Source organism: Pan troglodytes, chromosome X (genome assembly GCF_028858775.2).
Source record: "Pan troglodytes isolate AG18354 chromosome X, NHGRI_mPanTro3-v2.0_pri, whole genome shotgun sequence".
Classification (NCBI taxonomy): domain Eukaryota; kingdom Metazoa; phylum Chordata; class Mammalia; order Primates; family Hominidae; genus Pan; species Pan troglodytes.
This window is the reverse complement of record NC_072421.2, coordinates 151,498,426-151,518,333: the sequence shown is the minus strand read 5'-3', so window position 1 is coordinate 151,518,333 and position 19,908 is coordinate 151,498,426. Positions and strand designations below refer to the sequence as shown.

At 48.0% G+C, this 19,908-nt stretch overlaps 1 protein-coding gene across 12 annotated transcripts in view; it reads left to right on the top strand.

The window, feature by feature from the left end:
• Positions 1 to 19,908, top strand: part of MECP2 (methyl-CpG binding protein 2) — a 66,804-nt gene that overhangs the window by 42,916 nt on the left and 3,980 nt on the right. For 5 of the 12 annotated variants that reach the window (XM_063804726.1, XM_063804719.1, XM_063804720.1 and 2 more), the window contains one exon: positions 14,255 to 14,366. The exons of the other annotated variants lie outside the window; for them this stretch is intronic. The gene's annotated coding sequence lies outside the window, so the exon portion shown is untranslated. Of the gene's footprint in view, positions 1 to 14,254; positions 14,367 to 19,908 lie in introns of those variants that run through there. 12 annotated transcript variants of the gene reach the window in all.

The following is a 19,908-nucleotide window of genomic DNA, read 5'->3' as shown; positions in this document are numbered from 1 at the left end:
GTGTCTGATTTTTTTTTTTTTTTTTTGTATTTTTAGTAGAGACGGGGTTTCACCGTGTCAGCCAGGATGGTCTCGATCTGCTGACCTCGTGATCCGCCCGCCTCAGCCTCCCAAAGTGCTGGGATTACAGGCGTGAGCCACCGCGCCCGGCCTCGAGATTTTTTTAAAAATCCATTGTCTGTTTCGTCCTTTAACATCTATTTGATTTCTGATGTATTTAGATTCATTTATAGCATATTTGTGCATTCTATTTTTCCATATGTTCTGTTCTTTTAAATTTTCCTTCTCCTTTCTTGCCTTCTCTTAGACTTTTAAAAAAATTGTAGTAAAATACACATCACCTAAAATTTACCATTTTTAAATGTACAGTTCAGTGGCATTAAATACAAATTGGAGGCCAGGCATGGTGGCTCATGCCTGGAATCCCAGCACTTTGAGAGGCTGAGGTGGGAGGATTGCTTGAACCTGGAGGTCGAGGTTGCAGTGAGGTGTGATCACGCTACTGCTATAGCCCAGGCAACAGAGTGAGACCCTATCTAAAAAAACAAACAAACAAACAAACAGATTGGCATCACACAGTGTGTGTGCTGCTGTGCTGTGCTGTTATCATTTAACATTAAAACATAAACATCAGCACTGTTATGGACTGAATGTTTGTGTCCCCCAAAATTCCAATGTTGAAGCTCAAACCTCCAATGTGATGTTATTTGGAGATGGGGTATTTGAGAGGTGGTTAGGTTTAGATGAAATCAGGAGGGAGGGTGGGTTTCCCATGACGAGATTAGTGTCCTTATAACAAGAGACAGCAGAGAGCTTGCTTTCTCCACCATGTGAGTATGCAATGAGAAGGCAGCCGTCTCCAAGCCAGAAAGAGAGCCCTCACCAGGGGCTGAATGTGCTGACACCTTGATCTTGGACTTCTAGCCTCCAGAACTGTGAGAAATTTCAGTTGAATAGGCCCCCCAGTCTGTACTATTTTGTTATAGCCTGAGCAGACTAATACACCCATGTTATGAAAAGCTATAAACATCCCTTTAAAGGCCACCTAACGCGTCGTATTACCTCATGCATCTTCTCTGCTGAGCTTTCCAAAAGAGTGGCTTAGGCTGGGCATGGTGGCTCATGCCTGTAATCCCAGCACTTTGGGAGGCCAAGGCGGGTGGATCACCTGAGGTCAGGAGTTCAAGACCAGCCTGACCAACATGGAGAAATCCCGTCCCTACTAAAAATACAAAATTAGCTGGGCGTGGTGGCGCATGCCTGTAATCCCAGCTACTTGGGAGGCTGAGCCAGGAGAATCACTTGAACCTGGGAGATGGAGGGTGCAGTGAGCCGAGATCGTGCCATTGCATTCCAGCCCGGCCAACAAGAGCGAAATTCCATCTCAAAAAAAAAAAGAGTGGCTGGCCAGGCGCAGTGGCTCACGCCTGTAATCCCCGCACTGTGGGAGGCCCAGGTGGGTGGATCACGAGGTCAGGAGTTCAAAACCAGCCTGGCCGAGATGGTGAAACCCCGTCTCTACTAAAAATAGAAAAACTAGCCAGGCGCAGTGGCAGACGCCTGTAATCCCAGCTACTTGGGAGGCTGAGGCAGGAGAATCGCTTGAACCTGGGGGGCGGAGGTTGCAGTGAGCCGAGATGGTGCCACTGCACTCCAGCCTGGGTGACACAGCGAGACCCCGTCTCAAAAAAAAAAAAAAAACAACTGAGTGGCGTATGTTCCCGGTCTCCACCTCTCATTCGCCAGCCCCTGTGACCAAACCCCTGGGATTAGATCTCCATCGGGTCCCTCCCCTCACCCTAACCTCACATGCAGTGGTTCCTGAGAAGCTGCTGTTTATCTGATCACGGGATCCAGCAGGATCTGAGGGCTCATTCACTGAATCTGTACTACCCAACAAGGTCCTTACCCACACTTTTCAGGTGAAAACTTAATCAGATTCAAGCGTTTATCTTAGTGGCCTCTTCGTGGTGTGTGATTTCCTTCTTGCAGCTCTTTACTGGCTAAAACTCTTCACTGGGAGTTAAACCAGGTGTGGTCCTTGACCCTCATTATTTTGTCCCATCTCCTATGCTGGGCTCTGTATCCTTGTTTCCAAGCAGTCTCGTGTGACAGGGAAGTTACCTATTATTGTATGGTCCCCTCTTCTTGTCACCTCTGGTGTGGCACGTGTTCCATTTCTTGTTCAATGAATGTGATTTGTGAATGTGCCACATCTGTGGGAGGAAGGCAGTTCGCAGCAAGAGTTGTAGTTCCCTTGCTTTGCCCTGAGGGCCAGGACTTTACACTAGATTTTTTTGTTGCATTCCTGCACTCATAAAGTACACGTAAACTTAGAGGTGGTGTGTTAAATGCTAGAACTTAAAACTGAGTTCAGCTAGGCTCAAGTGCCCCACAATTTTTGTCCCACCAAACAATTTCATGAATATCTACAGATTGTTGCCTCAATATGCCTCAGTATTGAGGCATATTGATTTGGGGAGCACAGACAAGTCAAGGTTGATGTGCATCTGCTGAACACAATCTTAAGTTGTTGAAGTAGGTATTATTAATGAACGAACGTCTATTTTAGCTCCAAGAGCCCCTGGTCTTCCAGAAGAGACTCCCAATGATCTTCCAGAAGCAGCTGGGCTTCTTTTGGTCCTCCCCCACCCAGGTGCAGTCCCGTTCTCCCTGCCTGGGTTTGATTCCTCTGCCGTGGAATAGGCTAGGCTGCTACCTCTTGAGCTTCTTCCACCAGGCCATCCATTAGGTGGCGACAGAGAGCACTAAAAGGAACTACTGTGGCAATAAAACTTGTTTTGCTTCTTGGGGGAAAAAAAAAAGAAAAAGGCTTGTGGGGCGTGTGTGCATTTTAGTCAGATTTTACTGTGCAAAATATTTGAGAGATTTCTGCCCTCTTTCTCCCTTCCATTCCTCTCAACCCACTGCCCGCCCTACCACCCCTGTCTCCTTCAAGATAAGGTAGATCAGAAGACCAAATAGACAAATGCCATGTCCACTGTTTTCTGTCACAGTTGATAGCCATACCAGTCACCCAAGCTGGAAACCCAACAGGCCCCTGCCCTTCACTGCCCACATCCAAGGGAGCCACCAAGCCCCACAAATTGTTCTTTAACTGTTTGTCCCTCTTTTGTCTTCTGTCATCCCTTCTACCGCTGTCCTGGTTCAATCCCTCACCTTGCTCTGGGACTCCCATGATAACTTATGATCTTTCCTCCACCTCTCTATCTTCCACACAATCCCTATCGTCAATCTCATTCCCCTGCTTTAAACCCAAGAGTGGCACCCTGTGTTTGAGTGACATCAGGGCCCCTCATGTGGCTCCTGCTTCTCTTTGTGGCCCCTTCTGTTGCTGCTGCTTTTCTTATGGACGTAGCCCTCAGCAGTCCAGGACTGCTTGTAGTTCCTCCCAGGTACCATGTTTCTTGCACTCCTGGCCTTTGTCATTGGCTCCCCTGCCCAAGTCCCCTTCTCTTCTCCTTTCCTTCCTCTGTGGCCTTGCCTTGTCCTGCTTATCCTTGAAGACCCTGTCAGGTATCTCTTCCCCAAAGAGCCCTGCCTAACCACCGCCCCCCTCCCCCCCGCGACACACACACCTGGGTTAGGCCCTGCCTCTCCACGCCTGTGCCTCCTGCCAAGTCCTCAGAGGTCTCTGATCCCATGTGCCTCCAGGCATGGCATAGGGGGGCTGTGACACAGCCTCTCGGCCCACAGACCCCTGATTGTGGGCTTGCTCACTGCCCCAGTCAGTCCTCTTATTGAGGATTCCGTGCCAGTTCCTGACTCCAGCACACACACGCATGTAGACCGCCCTCCTAGTACCTGGCTCCTTCCCTGTCTCTTCTGCCACTCATTCCCATGGTCGTATCCTGGAGTTGGTCATCACTGGAACTCCACCCACGGAGTTCTAACTTAGCTCTGCCTATGATGAGGACTTACTGTCTTCCCAGCTTGCAGTGTCAACCACTGTTTGATGCCCCTGGGACTCCATTGGTCTTCCCTCCTCTTGTGAACTGTGCCCATCACCAGACGAACTTGTTTTAGAATTTACCATCGTAACTGAGCTCCCTTCAGCTCATACCTCCTCGGCTCCTGCTCAGTCTGTTTCTCCTTTTAGCCAAACTCTCTAAGAGTTCTCTCCACTCATGGGCCCTCTTCCTTGCCTGCTGCTCCTTGCTCAGCTTGCTCCATGAACACTTGCTTTTCCACATTCCATGAAATAATCTTAACAGTCATCAGTGGCTGTCACTGCTTCTCAGCCCTTTCCTTGTGTCTCTTCTGGTACCTCATACTCTCCAGGTGGCCATTTCACCTCACATCTTGAACCCCCTCTGGGTTTGGGAGAATTCTCACCTCACGAGTTGATGGGAGGCCTGGCGACCTCTGATTGTAGTCACTGCAAATGCCAGATGCTTATTTGCCTAGCTTCCCTTTCGGTCAGGGCAGCAGTTGGCAAACGGTATCTCAAGGGCCAAGTCCGGCCCACTGCCTGTTTTCGTAAATGAAGCTTTACCAGGACCCAGTTCCACCCCGTCCTTTGTGCGTTGTCCAAGACTGCTCTCCTGTACAACAGCAGGTGGGCTGGTTGTGACAGATACTGTCTGGCCCACAAGGTGGAAAATACTATCTGGCCCCTTACAGAAAGAAATTACCTGAGTTCTACACGAGGGTGTAGGTATGTACCCGGGCCTCTGCCAGTCAGACTCACATGCTAGGAGGAGCAGGGCCAGGCAGGAGAGCCGTGTCTCCTGGCATTGGGGCTGCAGGAAAGACGAGCTCCTAGGCCACAGTGCCAGTGGCCAGTGCTGCTGCCTTGCAGGGTCGCACAGGCAGTGCTGGCTGTTTGGACTGGCTTGGCAGAAGGATTTGAAGTATTGTTCCTAGCCAACTGGACTCAAACCTGTTCCTCCAACCCTCTAGGGATTCTCTTATCACCCAGTAGCCTTTTCCCCCTAGTTTTAAAAATTGCAGTAAAATACACAAAAGATAAAATGTACTGCCTTAACCATTTTTAAGTGTACAATTCTGTGGTATTGAGCACATTTATATTGTGCAACCATCACCACATGCATCTTCAATAGCTTTTCATCAGTCCTTGTCTGCATAAATCAGCTAGAGTTGGTTTCTATTGATTGCCACCAATAATCTTGACAGATATGTCTGATCTTCCTTCTCTGCACTGACTCCTCTTTCTCTGTCTCCTCTGCTGATTCTTTCTCCTCATCACAACTCCAAATAGCAGGGGGAGGGTTGTTTACACTTATATTCAGCACGCCCTCACCCACTCGCCTGGCTCTTCAGACCTCTCCCCTGAACTCCAGATTCATACATCCAGCTGCCCTTTAGGCCTCTAGAAAGCTAAATACCTCAGTATCAAAAACATGAGAAACGGAAGTCAGAGTCCTGGATCTCTCGCCCTTTCGCTGTCCCAGTGCCCATGCCCTTCAGGGATGGCACCTAGACCAGCTCCCTGCGTCCCTGCCTAGACTCTGCAGTAGTCTCACGTGGCAGACCCGGAGGTCACTCTCCTCTCTGGATGCCCTGCGGACACTCCGGTTAGCAGGCAGTGTCCAGCTGTTCCTTCACCTGGCCTCAGCTGCAAGAGCCTCCTCACCCAAGGTCACGCCATTTCTAGGACAGCACCCTGGTGACTGAGCGAGGTAAGGGTACAAGGCCCTTATAGGGCCTTCTCTTTGACTTCTTCCCACCTCCCTTCATGGATGTCAGTTCCTGATGAACATCTTACACCCCAAACCGTGACCCAACATCTGCTTCTGCAGAGCCCCCCTGTGGCATCTTGTGCCCTCCTGCCCCACTCCCTCTACTCTATATCTTCCCATAGTTAGAATGGGCTTTTTTTTTTTTTTTTTTTTTTTGAGATAAGGTCTCCCTTTGTCACCCAGGCTGGAATGCAATGGCACAGTCACGACTCACTGCAGCCTCAACCTCCTGGGCTCAAGCAGTCCTCCCACCTCAGCCTCCCAAGTAGCTGAGACCACAGGTATGCACCACCACACCTGGCTAATTTTTATATTTTTTGTAGAGACTGGGGTCTCCCTATGTTGCCCAGGCTGGTCTCGAACTCCTGGGCTCAAGCAATCCTCCCGCCTTGGCCTCCCAAAATGCAGGATTACAGGCGTGCACCAGTGTGCCCAGCCTCAGATGGGCTCTTTGAAAAATGTTTATTAGATCAGGTTACTCCCTTGAGAAAAACCCTCTCAGAATAAAACTCGAAGTCCATTACTTGAAAGCAGAGCCAGCTTCATGGGCCTTTGTAACTGCCCATGGGCTTGCTGGAACCCAGGCTTGGTTTAATACTCTACTCTCACCATCTCAAAATTCTTCATTTTTGAACAAGAGGCCCTGCATTTTCATTTTGCACCAGGCTCCACAAATTGTGTAACTGGGCCTGCCTCAGCAGCCACATGGAACATGATCCCTCCTTGCCTATTTGAGCTCATTCTCTACCATTCTCTCCCTTGCTCACCTGGCTCCCACTGCTCTTGCTCTTCCTGGAACTTGCCAAAATGTTGCTAGAGTCAGAGCCTTGGCTCTTGCTGCTCCTCATTGGCTGGACCCCTCTTTACTTGACCTGCTCCCTCACCACTCACTTCCTTCAGATCTGTGTTCAGATTTCGTCTTCTCAGAGAGGCTTTTGGCCCCTGTCCATCTCTCTGAATTTACCTCTGACCTCTCCCCCACCACCACTGCGCTAAGCTGCCTCAGAACTTTGTAGACATTATGTCTGGTCTTCTGATGTTTCCCCCTTGGAAGAATCCCAAGGTGCCTGAAGAATGCTTTCTTTATCCTTGAAGTTGAGTAGGTTGACTAGAGTCTGGCTTGCTATTGAGCATTCTTTATCAAATTGTCCTGGGAACATGGTGTATTCTTTCAGTCTGCAGATGTAGTCGTTGCTGTTTCAGGTCAGCTCTCTTATGGATCTTTGACAGCATCTTCTGTTCCATTTGTTGAGTTCTGTACTTCAGGGACACAAATTCCTTATGTTGGATTGTCTTTGTCTCTCTTCCAATGCTATTAGCTTTGCCGTAATTGGTTTAGCTTTTGTCTTTTTCATCTGCATTCACTTTGTCTAATTTGATTTTCAGCTATGTATATTCTGTTTCTGGCTGTTTTTCTATGTATTTATTAGTTTCATAATGATGTGTTTTGGTCTGCAGTTTGTTTCTCTAGGTTGGAAATTTGTCTTTTCATCTTATTCTGTTTTATCATCCCATCTTTGAACTCTTTTATTGGGAACATGTTCTTATGAAGTTGTGGGGAATTTTTTTCCCTTCCTTGTGTATTCTCTTCTTGGTGGGAGACTTTGCCTTTCTCGTGCCATCTCCCTCCCTGGGCCTCTTTTTTTTCTTCTGGCCATAATATGTTTGCCTAGTTACCATGTCGCTTCTTTTCATCTTGGCTCAGGCTTGGATGGCTCTGCATAGTCGTTCTGTTTGCTTTGAGACAGTGGAGGAATTCTTGGCTCTCTCTTCCCAGTTTCTTGGCATCTTCTCTTGCTGTTTTCCCCTCTGAGCTATCGCGTGCAGGCTTGTTATCTTGTATTCGGAGAGGATTTGCACACTGGAGGGAGCTGCAGCCATGTAGTCTTCAGCCCTATCTGGATTCTTCTCTTTGTTCTAAGAACTGTGTTGGATGTCTTACTAAGGCTCACTCTAGCTGCACGAGGGATGTGTGTGCCATTTCCATGGGGATAGGGGGCACGTCAGTCTCTGGGTGGTTCCATAATCTGTGTATACCTAAGAGCAGTTGCTTCCCACAGAGCTGGGCTGGCTCACTGGGCACTTTGCCATTTCTCCTGCACCTCCCAGCTGGAGTTTCTGGGTCTAAAGGGAAAAAGTGAAGGACTCCCACTTGGTTGCTTCTCTCCAGCTTACTGACTGCAGATTCCCAGGGCGTTGCCCGCTCCCTAGGGTGGTTTCTGGGGGACGGGGCAGGAGCCTGGCTTTGCTGCTGCTTTGTCCTCTGGAGTCTTTTCTCAGACTGCTTTGAATTACACCCCTTTCCTTTGTGTGCTGAAATCTTCCCTTCACACTCTCCTTCCCCGCCTTTCTTTTGTGTCTTATCTTACTAGGACTGGAAGAGGGCAGTTGTGCAGGAGGTCTGCATCTAATTCCCTAATCCATGTGAGAGTGCTCCTGTTGTGTGCTTTGTGACATGATGGTGAGAAATACTCCCTAGAGCAGTGGCTACCAGAAGGAAGCCATCCCCCCCCCCCCCCACACACACACACACACTCCTTCTGGCTGTCCTCAGATGCCTATTCTAGGTAAATGTCAGATTCCAAAGAAAATCCAGTTGAGATCTTTTTTCTTTTTTTGAGACGAGAGTCTTGCTGTGTTGCCCAGGCTGGAGTGCAGTGGCACAATCTCGGCTCACTGTAACCTCCGCCTCCTGGGTTCAAGTGATTCTCCTGCCTCAGCCTCCCAAGTAGCTGGGACTACAGGCGCGCACCACCACACCCGGCTAAAATTTTTTTGTATTTTTAGTAGAGACAGGGTTTCACTGTGTTGGCCAGGCTGGTCTCGAACTCCTGACCTCGTGTTCTGCCCGCCTCAGCCTCCCAGAGTGCTGGGATTACAGGCTTGAGCCATCGCGCCCGGCCTCCAGTTGGGATCTTGACTGGAATGACTGGTGTTCAATCATTATAGTTTCCACCTAATTTGTATTTGCACACAGGACAGTTACTAATTTGTTGGTACTTGTTTGATCCCCAGTCCCTAGAGTTGTTTATAGGGTGGAGCTTCAGTCCCTGCTGCTTCCCCTGTGGCAGCAGCTGGAGTCAGGGTGGGGACCCAGGGTGCTGCTGGCAGATTCTTGAGACAGGTAGAATCTCCTCTATATTGGTGTTTCTCTCTGTCCCAGCAGTGCCCAGGAAAACCTGGCCAGCCTGTCACTGACCTCTCCACCCAGGGCACTGGTGGTTCAGGTCCTTCTATTTGCCATCGGCAAACCGTACTTCTGCCAGTCTGGCTCTTAGGCCCAGTTTCTCTGATCTTGCAGATTTTCTTGGGCTCTGCTACGGAATCCTCATACCTCCGGCAGGTCCCTCCTTTGCCCATGTGTTTAACTGTGGTGGAATCGTGTGAGAGCTGCTTCTCTCGCATGGATCCCAGCCACACCACATTCTACAGCGGTTCCTCTGAAGGCATTGATAGAGATATTTCCTCCTGTTTTGCATTTCATTGGTCATTTCAGTAGAATCAGGGTGAAATAAACATGGGGGCTCAGATGTCAGCATTACGAACCAAGTACGTCAGGCAGGCTGATGTGGACTGACCTACACTAGTGAGACGCAAGATGACGAAAACAAGGGCACTCACTCCAAGTTGCTGATGAGATGTTTGGATCAAATGAGCCAGTCCTTAAGCAGAGTTCTCTAGTAAAAGAGATCTCCTTTCTGCCCTTTCTTGTTCCCCAAAATGTGTTGCCTTCATGGTGAAAATTTATTTTGGCAGATTTTCTCTTCTTCGATAAAAGCAGCCAACACTTTGTTAAAAGTCTGTGAAACTTATTTACATGAACTATGCAAAGGTAAGAAAAAAACATTATCAACAAGAAATGGAGAAAGCCAGCAGCTGAGGACAGAAAAGTCATGCACAGTGTCAGTGTCTATGGAAACAGGCCACTTGGACCTTGAGGACTAGGTATTTGGAATTGGAGGTGAGCTTGGCCTGGTGAGTCTCTAACCACTTGTGTGTAGGATCAGTGTGAGAACCCTGCTAGAATGTAGAGGCAAAGATGCAAGGGGAAATCATTGGAGAAGTTACCAGGGAATGATGAGCTAATCTGAAAAAAATACATGTTTCTAAGTTGGGCGTGGTAGCGCATCTGTAGTCCCAGCTACTTGAGAGCCTGAGGCAGGAGGATCGCTTGAGCCCAGCCTGGGCAGCACAGCGAGACCCTATCTCCCTAAAAAAAACTTTTTCGTTGTTTTGTTTTGGGATTTTTTTTTTTCCTGGTCTTTTCTCCCCCTTTTTGTGAATAACGGGATCTCACTATGTTGCCCAGGCAGGTCTCGAACTCCTGGGCCCAAGCAATCCTCCTGCCTCTGCCTTCCTAAGATTACAGGTATGAGCCACTGTGTTAAGCAAAAAAACTTTTTTAAATGAAAATCATTTTTTAAAAGACAGGCTTTCCAGGGGAGGGTATTATTCCACTTATATGAAGTGTCAACAGTAGGCAGATTTGTGGAGACAAATAGATTAGTGGTTACCAGGGGCTGAGAGGAGTGGGAGTGGGGAGCAACTGCTTAATGGGTAAAGGGTTGTCTTTGGAACTAGAGAGTAGTGATGGTCGCATGACATTGTGAATGTACTAAATGCTATTAATGATAAATTTTATGTTATGTGTATTTTACCACAATTAAAAAAAAAAGATCAAATGTCCTCATAATAGCCAACAACCTTCCACTTGGCTAAATGCCTACTCATTAAACTTGTTGAACTAAATTCCTTTCTGATTGTCATGGTTATTGTGTCCTGGGCTTCAGAGTTTCACATTCAGGTCGGCTTGGTCCAGTCTGTCGTGTATCACTATAGGTCCCCACATTGGCCTCTTCCTCAGACGGACAGCCCATCTATCTGCCGGGGCTCTGTGCCACAGCCAGATAGACTTGCTCTGAGACAGCTGTGTGGGCTCTGAGCACTGGCCAGGCATCACAAAACCTATCTTTATGATTTAGAATAATTGGTGGTCAGCTGCTGTTTTAATGTTTTTTTTTTTAATTTAGATATAATTCACATACCATGAAATTTACTCATTTAAAGTGTACAATTCATTCTTCAGTATAATTCATAGGCTCACAGAAAAAATTGTTTAAAAATAAAATGTGCAATTCAGTGTCTTTTAGTACATTCACAGAGTTGTGCAACCATCGCCTCTGTGTCATTCCAGAACACTTTCAGCACCCAAAAGAAACCCCAGACACAGGAGCAGTCACCTCTTATTACCCGCAGCCCCTGGCAACAACTCATCCACTTCCTGTCTCTATGGATTTGCCTATTCTGGACATTTCCTATAAATGGAATTATGCACTATTTGGCCTTTTGTGTCTGGCCTCTTTCACTGAGCGTAATGTCCTCAAGGTTCATCTGCATTGTAGCATGTGTCAGAATTTCTTTCCTTTTTGAGGCTGAATGATATTATATCCTATAGATAATGAGGTTTTGATTATCCACCCATCCCTTGGGAATGTATATTTGGGTTGCCCCCACCATTTGGCTGTTGTAAACTGTGCTGCCATGAACACTGGTGTACGGATATCTGTTTGGTTACTGGTTTTGGTTTTTTGTTTGTTTGTTTTGGTTTTTTGAGACAAGGTCTTGCTCTGTCGCCCAGGCTGGATTACAGTGGCACGATCTCTGCTCACTGCAACCTCCACCTCCCAGGTTCAAGCAATTCTCCTGCCTCAGTCTCCTGAGTAGCTGGGACTACAGGTAGCACTCACCACCATGCCCGGCTAAATTTTTTTGTATTTTTAGTAGAGACAAGGTTTCGCCATATTGGCCAGGCTGGTCTCAAACTCCTGACCTCAGGTGATCCACCCACCTCAGCCTCCCAAAGTGCTGGGATTACAGACGTGAGCCACCGCACCCGGCATAGTTGTGGCTTTTTGAGAGTGTATGGCTAGGAGTAAAATTGCCAGGTCATATGGTAACTCCATGTTTAACATTTGAGAAACTGCCACACTGTTCTCCACAGCAGGAATTTTTTAACCTGTATGTGGTGGGCTTGTGTTTCGGTTTTCATTTTACACATCTATAAAGATGAGATTTGCTGTATGGCACTGGTTACCTGTATTTGGGGAGGGTTCTGCTTTTGGTTGGCAAGAACTGCATTTTATTTAAGCTTTGCAAAACATAACTGGTTTCTCGCATCTTCTCAAAAGTGGAGGATTAAGAAATGGACTGCGAATTCAGAGCAGGGCAGCTGAACCTCAGGCTCCACCCTTGTAGCCTTCAAGCTGAACCTCATTCTCTCTTGCTCCCTGGAGACCACTGAGACACTCTGCCTGTGCCAGTTTGATTTCTCACATTTTTAAAGGGCCAAAGCTTGTGTCTCAAAGTGCTATAGCCTTTATTGATTCATGCAGAGAAGCCTCCTTGATTCCGTGATTCTGCAGCTAATACTGGAAGTAGAAAGAATTGGAAACACCATGTGGATGACACTTTAGGGTGGAAGCAGCCAGTACAAAGGGGGGCTAATTATTTCCTCTGGTCCCAGACTGTTCACCTGGAGCTGTAGCCACCACCCTGCCCTTAGGTTAACTGCCTCGAGTGGTAGTTTAGCTCTTTGTGCTGTGCCAAGGGATAACTGGAAGTGAAAGGTGCTGAGAAATGCCATCTCCTGAAAGTGGTGAGCATGAGTGAATTTACGAAAGGTTGGGATATTGCTGGGGCTCTGGAAGTTTCTCTGGAGCTCACTCCAGGGGACAGGGAGGGGGCTGGATTCCAATTCAAGTGAAAAATACCTTTCATCTGCCTTGTTCACCTGGCTTTTTTGCCTTTTTGTAAAATCTGAAAACCTCAGGGATTGAGTAGTCTTTCCTTAACTGCAGTTGCCTGGCTGGCCACACCTGCCAGCTGTTGCTTGTACCCCTGTAATTTGCACGGCCTTCCGGGCCTTTCTCACAAGATCACTGCAGACCACATTCATGAGGAAAATGCAGGCAGTTCCTGCCATCAGACCCCTCAGGATGTCATGGTTTGGCCTGAAAACAAGATTCCTGCAACTCTAATTTTCCTTTGCTAGATCAAATGAAGGATTTGATCTAATGTTTGCATTCTAGCAGCAAAATCATTGAATATTTTATTTCTTAAGAGCCTTACTTCATATTTTGTAGGTATTTTAAGATTTTGTAAAGGCCTTTCCGCTTCAACGTGTGATGTGTGCATTCTTAGAAAAAGATCTTGTGTTCTGTAAATCACACAATAAAAACATGAGTTCGTGCAGGAAAAACTGGGGCGGGGTGGATCACTCCAAACTTGTGTGGTGTGGTAACTGGAGCTCACTGATGAAACCATGAACAGTTCTGGCTGAAAGAACCCCACAGTACACTGAGGTCTGTTGGCATCGCCGCCAGCACCGCCCCGGTCCCTTTGTGCGCGCCACCACACCTGGCTAATTTTTTATTTTTAGTAGAGACGGGGTTTCACCATGTTGGTCAGGATGGCCTCGAACTGACCTCGTGATCCGCCCACCTCAGCCTCCCAAAGTGCTGGGATTACAGGTGTGAGCCTCCGTGCCCAGCCTTCAGCTTTTTTTCTTAATGTCTTTGTGTAATATGAAGGCATTCTCTTTAATTGTTAAAAAGCTTGCCTACCACTGCTTCAAAATATTACTATCAGTTGGCACCGCTTCTGATTATATTGATGTCATCTCCCTTCTTTTAAACATGTTACCATATTGGCACTGTATTTCCCCTAGCCCATTGATCACTTGAGAGTTAGTCATAGTCCTCGTGCTGTTTCACTCCTAAACGTTTAAGCATGCCTTTCCTAAGAGCAGACAGTACAGTTAAGACACTCAGGAAGTTTAGCAATGAGCTAACACAGAACCTTACATTTCTCCACATACCCCATAAATGCCTTTTTTAGAGCCTTTGAGCCTGGAATGCAGAGTCCAGGACTGTGTGTTGTATTCGATTGTGTCATCCCTTCAGTCTCCTTTATCAGAAATGTTCCCCCACCCCCTTGTTTTCTCTCATCATCTTGAGGAGTCCAGACCGTGGTTGCATGGCACGCCCTCTCTGGACTCTTCCTGCTGTCTCCTCACGGTAAGCTTCAGTCTCCTACTCGTGATGCTGGTTCATCTCAGCAGCACTGAGGGGCCTGAGCTCAGTTTGGTCGTGTGTTAAGGTGGTGCCTGCCAGATTTCTCCACAGAAAAGGGCCCCGTACTTTTATTCGCTCTTCAGCCTGTGTATTCCTTCCTTTCTTGCCAGCTTGTGGGTGGCTTCTCTAGCAGCTTCTGTAAGATACTCAGTTTGGCAGTTGTAGTTGTTTCAGCAGGAGAGGTGTCTGCATACCTGACCACCACATGGCTAGAAGTCGATCCATCCTCTGGCGTAACCATCCTCCATGCTACTGTCCCTGGGGCACCGAGGCCCTCCTCAGCGACTTCCTCCACCTCATCTTCCGCCATCTCCAAGCCACCAGTGTCCAACGGACTACTGATATGTCCCAAACTCATCATTTGTTTATTCACCAATTCAGAGCCCACCTTTTTTTCAGCACTGAGCTAGCCTCTCCTTGCTAGAAGCTTACGGTCGAAGGTCTCCAGCCATCAGAAGAAGCACGTGGAGCGCTGCGTCCGTGTTGTGGTTATTCATCCAGCATGTGTTGAGTAAGGGTTGCACCTGTGCCTGGCATTATGCATTAAGCGGGGAGATGGGGGTTGGCACGCACAGTGGGGTGTTCTAAGTACACTGAGGGCTCGGGTGCCCTGGCTGATAGAGCAGGGAGGGAGGCAGGAGCAGGGAAGGTGTCTCAGAAGTGCCATCTTTTTTTTTTGGGGGGGGAAGTGGAATCTTGTTCTATCGCCTGGTCTGGAGTGCAATGGCACTATCTCAACTCACTGCAGCCTCCGCCTCCCAGGTTCAAGCGATTCTCATGCCTCAGTCCCCGAGTAGCTGGGACCACAGGCGCACACCACCACACCCGGCAAATATTTTGTATTTTTAGTAGAGGCGGAGTTTTGCCATGTTGGCCAGGCTGGTCTTAAACTCCTGGCCTCAAGTGATCTGCTCACCTTGGCCTCCTAAGGTGTTGGGATTACAGGCATGAGCCACTGCGCCCGGTCTAGAAGTGCCATCTTAACTGAACCTGAAAGATGAAAGTTCTCCAGATGAACCTGAAAGTTCTCCAAATGAAAAGGTGGGAGGGGGTGACAGGGTTAGGCCCAGAGCCTCTGGTGACATAGGGTGGGCATCATTGGTCACTTTTTCCTCGAGGGAGGGGAGTCACACGGGTGATAGGGTGGGAGCTATAACCATGTTGATAGTGCCGCCTCTGCCCATCTGGCCTGGCATGCCCTGAGCCCTCTGTCCCACCTGTGGAACTCATAAGCCCTGACAGCCCACTCACTCCTGATTCATTATCCACACCCCTGTGCTTCCACTGTGCCTGGAGCAAGCTTTCTTCAGGGGGAAGGGAGGCTGGAACGATGTTGTACTTACCTATTTGTCCTCCCTTCCAAACTGTGAGTTCTTGGAGGTGGAAGGATGCTGCAGGATCTGGCTCAGGACGAAGGCAGTTGGTGAACAGACACGTGTGTTTTTGACTCACAGTGATCTCAGACAAGTTCCTCTGTCTAGTCGAACTTCTTTTTTTCCATCTGTAACACTCAGGAGTTGAATAGGTGGTTTTTCTGAGGATACTTCAACTGTAAAATGTATGAACTTGTGAACTAGCTATTTAGTTCCCCTCGTAATCAAGATTGTGTGGGGGGGGGGGGGGGTTTCTGATTAGAGGGAGGATGAAGAGAGGTGTATGGGGTTTTTTTGTTTTTGTTTTTTGTTTGTTTGTTTTTGAGATGGAGTCTCACTCTGTCACCCAGGCTGGAGTGCAGTGGCACGATTTCGGCTCACTGCAACCTCTGCCTCCTGGGTTCAAGTGATTCTCCTGCCTCAGCCTCCTGAGTAACTGGGATTACAGGCATGCACCACCATGCCCAGCTAATTTTTGTATTTTTAATAGAGATGGGGTTTTCGCCATGTTGGCCAGGCTGGTCTCGAACTCCTGACCTCAGGTGATCCACCTGCCTCGGCCTCCCAAAGTGCTGGGATTATAGGCATGAGCCACCACACCTGGCAGGTTTCTTTGAAAAAGTTTGTGTTTTGGCAAACACCATAAACCCCCTGGGGGACAGCCTTGGGGAGTCACCTGGCACCCTAGCCCAGCCTCCCTCCCTTGGGTCCTGCAGTGAAGGCTTAGTGAGGGTGTGCAAATGCCCAGGTCACCCTGGGACTGGGCAGGCCCTCTGGGCTAAGGGTAAACTCATTTGGAATACCTGTTTCCTATCATTGTTTTTTATTTGTTAAATTTAAAGGGTACAAGTGCAGTTTTGTTGCGTGGATATATTGTATAGTAGTGAAGTCTGAGCTTTCAGTGTAATCATCACGTGAATAGTGGACATTGTACCCGTTAAGTAATGTCTCATCCCTCACCCCCTCCCACCCTTCCCAGTCTCTCCAGTGTCTGCCATTCCTCACTCTGTCCGTGTGCACATGCTATTCAGCTCCTGCTTCTAAGTGAGAACGTACGGTATTTGACTTTCTGTGTCTGAGCTGTGTCACTGAAGACAATGGACTCCAGCTCCATCCACGTTTTTTATCATTTTTACCTGCACTCCACACCCAGCACAATCCAGGCTTCTTTGTGGGTTTTTTGAAATTTGTCTTTAATTATAAAAGTAGCAGCCAGCAAATTAACAAACACCCATGTGCCTTTCATTGCACGGAATTGAAAATCATCATACTATATTTGCTTCAAGTAATTTCCATTAGAAAGAACTAGAATATTACAGTAGAGTTAAAGACCCTTTATTTCCCATCTTCGGTGCTCTTAAAAGTTCATTTAGGGCCAGGCATGGTGGCTCACACCTATAATCCCAGCACTTTGAGAGGCCCAGGTGGGTGGATCACCTGAGGTCAGGAGTTCAAGACCAGCCTGGCCAACATGGCGAAACCCCATCTCTACTAAAAATACAAAAATTAGCTGGGCGTGGTGGCGCGCATCTGTAATCTCAGCTACTCGGGAGGCTGAGGCAGGAGAATCGCTTGAACTCAGGAGGGAGGCAGAGCCTGTATGCAGTAAGCCGAGATTGCGCCACCACACTCCAGCATGGGTGACAGAGCAAGACTCCGTCTCAAAAAAAAAAAAAAAAAAAAAGAGTTCATTCATTGTACACTTAGAAATAGTTAAAAAGGTAAACTTTGTTTTGTGTATATATATATATATATGTATTTTTTTTTTGAGACATATATGTGTCTGGTTCGTTCGCCCAGGCAGGAGTGCAGTGGCATGATCAACGGCTCACTGCAGCCTCAACTTCCTAGGCTCAAGTGATCCTCCTGCCTCAGCCTCCCGAGTAGCTAGGATTACAGGCACACACCACCACGCCCAGCTAATTTTTTTTTTTTTTTTTTTTTTGTAGAGACAGGGTTTTGCTATGTTGCCCAGGCTGGTCTCAAACTCCTGAGCTCAAGCGATCCACCTGCCTCACCTCCCAAAGTGATGGGATTACAAGTGTAAGCCACCACACCTGACCTGTTTTGTATATTTTACCACAATAAAAAGCCTTTAAAACCCCAAGCAGATAGTTCATTTTCATTCAGGCCCAACTCAGAATCTGATCACAGCGGGGTTTCCCCCCTTTCTAGCGAGTAGCTGAAGAACTGTTTTCTCTACTTGATGGTATAACTGTCTCTGTGGGTGTTGCTCCCCCGCCGCTCCAGTGGTTTTGTTTTTGTTTTTGTTTTTGTTTTTTGAGACGGAGTCTTGCGATCTCAGCTCACTGCGACCTCTGCCTCCTGGGTTCAGGCGATTCTTCTCCCTCAGCCTTCCACGTAGCTGTGACTTACAGGCACCTGCCACCACACCCGGCTCATTTTTGTATTTTTAGTAGAGATGGAGTTTCACCATGTTGGCCAGGTTGGGCTCGAACTCCAGACCTCAGGTGATCCACCTGCCTCAGCCTCCCAAAGTGCTGGGATTACAGGTGACAGCCACTACACCCAGCCGGCCCCTCAGTCTTTTCCTTCTCAATCAGTGGCACCACCATCTTCCCAGGCTTTGGACATGGTCCCTGACTCACCCCTGCCCCTCACCCCCACACTAATCCACCTGCGAGCTCTGTTGCTTCACCACCTAGACCAGCCCCAAATCCTCAACTGCCCCCACCCTGGGCCACACCTGGACCACTGCTAGAGGCCTCTCATGGGCCCTCCCTGTTTTTCTCTTGCACTCCCCGGGCTTTCTGGCACAAGATGCCCCAGAAGCAGAATCACATATCTCTCCTGGGAGCCAATCTAGTGTGTTTACTGCCCCTGGAGTGTTATTGTTGGCCTTAGAATATGTCCCACTACAGGTTTCCAGAGCACTGTAGTCAAAAGTCATTTGAAATAAATCTTTTCTCTGTGGTATATTGTCAATTTGATATAGAATTAAATTTGTTTCTTTTCTTTTTTCTTTTCTTTTCTTTTTTTTTTTTAAGAGACAGGGTCTCGGCCAGGCGTGGTGTCTCATGCCTGTAATCCCGGCACTTTGGGAAGCCAAGGTGGGTGGATCGCCTGAGGTCAGGAATTCAAGACCAACCTGGCCAGCATGGTGAAACCCCGTCTCTGCTAAAAATACAAAAATTAGCCGGGCGTCATGGCAGGTACCTGTAATCCCAGCTACTCGGGAAGCTGAGGCAGGAGAACGCTTGAACTCAGGAGTCGGAGGTTGCAGTGAGCCGAGATCACGCCATGGCACTCTAGCAAGACTCTGTCTCAAAAAAAAAAAAAAAGAGAGAGAGACAGGGTCTTGCTCTGTCGCTCAGGCTGGAGTGCAGTGATGTAGTCATGGCTCACTGCAGCCTCAGACTCCTGGGCTCAAGTAATCCTCCCGCCTCAGCATCCCAAAGTGCTGGGATTGTAGGCTGAAGCCACCATGCCTGGCCCAAACTCATTTGTTTTTATTTGCATTAAGTGTAATAAGGTTTTGTTACTTTTAGTTTGAATTTTATTTTGGGTAATATAAACATTTACATGATTCAGAAGTCAGAATTACACTGAGGCATGTTGAGCTAGGCCTCACTCCTGTGCCTGTACCCTCACCTTTTCCCCCCTACCCCATGCAGGGAATCAATTTCATTAGTTCCTGGTGTGTCCTTCCTTAATACCCCCGCTTCTTTCTTTGGTAGAATGCAGTAGATATGTTTGCGCTTTGCTCCCTTTGCTTCACAGTGGATCCTGGAAATGACTCCATCACAGTTCTTAGAGCTCTTGTTTAGTCCCTTTGGATCTGCACAGTACTCCAGTGTGTGGGCGCACCATAAGTTTATTCAGCAAGTGCCCTGGTGATAGGGATCAGGGGTATTGGAAGCCTTTGGCTAGTAAAAATAATGTTGTAGCAAATAACATCATGCATATGTTCTTTGAGATTTCTGGAGGTGTCTCTTTAGCATAGATTTCTAGAAGGCATGCCTTATGTCATGTTTAGGTTTATAGTTTGACCTCATGGTGATTAAGGTATTTGGGAAATGCAAATGAGAGTTTCAAAGAAGCCAGATCTTTCCCATTAGTTCACTGTTTTTCTCTGACATTAGGACCGTCCGGGTTCCAGGGAGCAGCCCTGGCATTAGGCAGTGCCATGATGGATTGTGTAGAAGTAGCGATTCCCATCTGTCTGCTTTCTTGGCCCACTCTGCTGGTGGCTCCCCTTCCCTCCCTCCTTTATGGGGAGCTGGGGAGCTGCCTAGGGGTCCATTCTCAAAGGCTGATCTCTGGTGGGCAACAGGCCACACCTAGCTTTCCAGGGTTCTTCGTCATTTCCCATTGAGAGCTGTAAGACTCAGAGACTTGAAAAGGAAGCTCTGGCTGGGCACGGTGGCTCACGCCTGTAATCCCAGCACTTTGGGAGGCTGAGGCGGGTCGATCACCTGAGGTCAGGAGTTCAAGACCAGCCTGCCCAACATGGTGAAACCCCGTCTCCACTAAACATACAAAAATTAGCCTGGCATGGTAGCACACGCCTGTAATCCCAGCTACTCCGGAGGCTGAGGCAGGAGAATAACTTGAACCCGGCAGGCGGAGGTTGCGATGAGCCAATATTATGCCATCGGCAACAGAGCGAAACTCCATCTCAAAAAAAAAAAAAAGGTGAGCTCTGTGCTGGGACAGATT